We start from the raw sequence: 3,333 nt of genomic DNA on the forward strand, positions 1-3,333 counted from the left end.
CGCGCGCACTCGCCTGCCGCGCCAGGCGGCCCAGGCAGCCAAGTACACCTTCGACGAGCCGTCCGATGACGAACCGGAGGATCCGCGGGGCGGGAGCAGCAGCGATGAGGACGCGAGGCCAACGAAGAGGCGCAAGAAGGGCAAGGACAAGGCTGCGGGTGCGTGCTGCGCTCTCTTTCAAACCCTTCCGCTCCTACTGACGCGATTTGCGGCCATGCGCAGGCAAGAAGGGCCGCGCTTCGAAAGAGGACGACGAGGACGACGAAGAGCGCTACATCCGCGTCTGGATCCGCGAGCCGTCGCCCGAGAAGGTCGAATACGAAGTCAAAGGCGTCGACTTCAGCAAGGTGTTGCCTGTGGAGGTGACTGTCGAGGTGCGCCTTCCTTTTCGCATGAACGCTGGTCCTCTTGCTGAGAATCCCCTTGTCTTCTGGCGCATTAGATACTCTCGTCCTTCCATCCCAAGACTCTCTACTCCCTCAGCTTCCTCAGCAAGACCTTTCACGCCATCATCACCTCGGCAGCCTTCAAACCCATCCTCCGCCGCGCCTTCCTCTTCCGCGACAAGGCTTTCGCTCCTGCGCGGTTCATGTACGCTCTCTATGGATGGTTGAGCGACTCCGATTCCGACAGCGAAGATGAGGGCGTCCTCCAGACCCAGCTTCCGAAAATCGACGCAGAAGAAGTCGACCCTTATCGTCTCGCCATGCTGCTGTACGAGCCGAGCTGCCAGGCACGTTCGTCCCCACGCATACGTAGCGCTCGCTGTACTGATTTAGCCGGCCTGCCCTAGCAGATCTGTCGCGGAAACGAAGGCGCAACGTACGACCCTCACCTCCTCCTTCGCATCTGCTCAGCTTGCAGGCGTCGCAACTTGAAGCTCATCAGCAATGTCCGCAAGAGCGACGAGCTCGGCTACCTTCACCCATCCACGCTCGACGCCGTGATCACCACAGCGAGTGCGTTATCGCGACTTCCTTGATTCGCTTGTAGCTGACAGAGTTGCGGAGCAGGGAGCGTCGACAGCCCTGGAAGCAACGGGCGCGAACGTGCGCTTTACGTCCCGCATCTCGAAGCGGTTTCGCAGCGTCTGGATGAGTTGGCGCACAAGGGCAATGACAAGAAGTCGACCCTCACCACCGGCAGTCCCGCAACTCCCGCAAGCCCAACTTCCAGCGCCGTGACCACGGCGAGACGCTCAACGAAGCGGCAGGCTGCCCAAGGTTCGACGAGTATGCGCATCCAAGCGTTCGTCCTGGAGAGGAAGAAGATGCAGAAGGAAGGAGATGATGTGCGTTGCTCGATCGTCGCGTACAAGCGTGCGCTTACGTTAGTTCTCAGCTTTCTGCATGTCTCCGCAAGTACTCGCTGCAGCTCGAGTGCTGGCTCAGCACGGAGGAAAGGCGAGGTCGCAAGGCCGCGGAACGCGCGGTCGGATTGCGTTGGCATGAGTGCGTACCGCTTCACGACGGAAGAGGCACTCCCTCACAAGGCTCTTCTACAGCATCCTCAACCGCATCGAGGAGGAGGGCGTCTTCGACTATTTGCCATCGGATGTCTGGCTCGAACAGTGCGCCGAGTCTGGTTTGCCTGCGAGCCCTGTGTCGATCTGACCAGCTTGTTCCTCAGCCGCCTCAAGGCCCATCCGCTTGTCAACAGGACGGATCCGCTCAATGACGAAGGTGTGTCCTTTCGCCCTCCGGACGCACATCCTCGCTGATGCTGTCTTCTCAGTATGGACAACGATCTCGCCTGTCCTCTATCGCGAGATCGCTCGTATCACCGCAACGAAGCTCGCCGAGAAGTACGAGGAAGAGAAGAAGCGCGTCGATTGGGCCGCCCCTCAGGTCGCCATAGACCTCCTCAAAAAGCCTGCCGAAGTCTCCGACGCCGGTACGCTTTCGAAGGGCTCGCGCGCGTGACATCTAGCTGAAGAGAGTATCCCTGCAGGCTGGGTGTACCTCGAAGCCGCCCTGACGAAGCATCTTGACGACTTGAAGGCCGAACTCGCTCGCAGGCAGGCCCGACGTCGTGACGCCGACGACCTCGCAAAGAAGCAGGACCGACTCGACAAAAAGGTCGACTTCTTCCGCAAGCGCTATTCTCAGGTCATCGAGCAGCTTCCGACCGAAGGCGCCAAGGCTTACGCTCCGCGCTTCCTCGACTTCCTCCGCCTGCCTTCCGTGCGGAACCTTTACGAGCTGGACGACTACGCCGTTGAGCGGAGGAAGATCAAGGACGATCAACACGTCTTTCAGGACCGCCTCGACGAGGTCTTCGAAGATGTCGGCGCTTTCGCGGCGGACCTTCGCCTCGACGTCCTCAAGCACCTCCTCTCGACGTACACGGATGACGACGCTGGGGAGGTCGATGCTCTTGACGTCGACGCCCTCGCGGACCCGCAGTATGGCGACGACTATTTCAACCGCCCTTCGAACTGGTTGATGTGCAGCCGCTGCAAGTTCTTCGGCTCGATCGTCGACGTCCTCCAGCACGCCCACGCCGAGCACGAACTCAATCCGCCGCCCCTTACGCTCGCGGACCAGATCGAGGACGAGGACAAGGACCCCAGTGCGGTGGCCGGCAATACGCCAAAGTGGCTGGACGAAGCGCCGGAGCCGCCTTACGCCTTGTCGCTCGAAGTCGCCTGCGCCTGGTCTGCAATCCTCGAGCTGAGCGGTGTCGATGGCGACTCGTCGACAAGTACGAAGGGCGACATCGACCTGGCCCTCAAGGGCTGCAAACTTGTCTGGGAGAACGTCCCCAAGCGTTGGTATCGCAGCAGGGGAAGGAGGACGCGGTACAAGTGGCAGGACATGGTGAGATCGAACGTTCGGTTGACGCGGTACGGGAGCTGACCTTGGTCCTCTCAGATCGAAACCGTCAACAATGAGGCCAGGTGGGCGGGCGAGTCGACAGTCATCGAGCCGCCCATCATCGCCCTCCTCCCTCTCACTCCGGCAGAGCAACGGCGCGCAGAGCGGGTCGAGCAGAGGAAGCAAGCCAAGGCTGGCTCGTCGAAGCAGGACGGGACTGTCGAGTACGAGCAGTCGAGCAGCGATGAGGAGGACGACAGTGAGGGCGCGGAAGGGCGCACCGGGGGAGGAGAAGCATCGCACGAGGAGGACGAGGAGGACGAGGACGAGGAGTAAGGAAGTCGGAGGACCGCTTGTCGTCGCTTGTAGTGAGGAACGGGAACGCCGCTTGAACCGCTTCCCTTTTTCTCGTTTTCGCTTCGCTCGCTGATCTCGCTGACCTCGTGCGGCTGTCCTCGCCATCTCTGCGCTTTTGACGAGCCCGCCAAAGTCGCCGGCGCTGTCAACTCGAGATGTC

General features: G+C 61.1%; 1 pseudogene across 1 annotated transcript; it reads left to right on the top strand.

The window, feature by feature from the left end:
- On the top strand, positions 1 to 3,152 carry RHTO_07390 (F-box domain, Skp2-like domain containing protein; annotated as a pseudogene; the record flags this gene model as incomplete). Its single annotated transcript has 11 exons — positions 1 to 158; positions 223 to 374; positions 443 to 733; positions 797 to 959; positions 1,014 to 1,291; positions 1,342 to 1,451; positions 1,505 to 1,570; positions 1,630 to 1,682; positions 1,735 to 1,893; positions 1,951 to 2,819; positions 2,874 to 3,152.
- Positions 3,153 to 3,333: the final 181 nt, after the last annotated feature.

This window comes from Rhodotorula toruloides (assembly GCF_000320785.1).
Source record: "Rhodotorula toruloides NP11 unplaced genomic scaffold Scaffold63, whole genome shotgun sequence".
In the NCBI taxonomy this organism is placed as follows: Eukaryota; Fungi; Basidiomycota; class Microbotryomycetes; order Sporidiobolales; family Sporidiobolaceae; genus Rhodotorula; species Rhodotorula toruloides.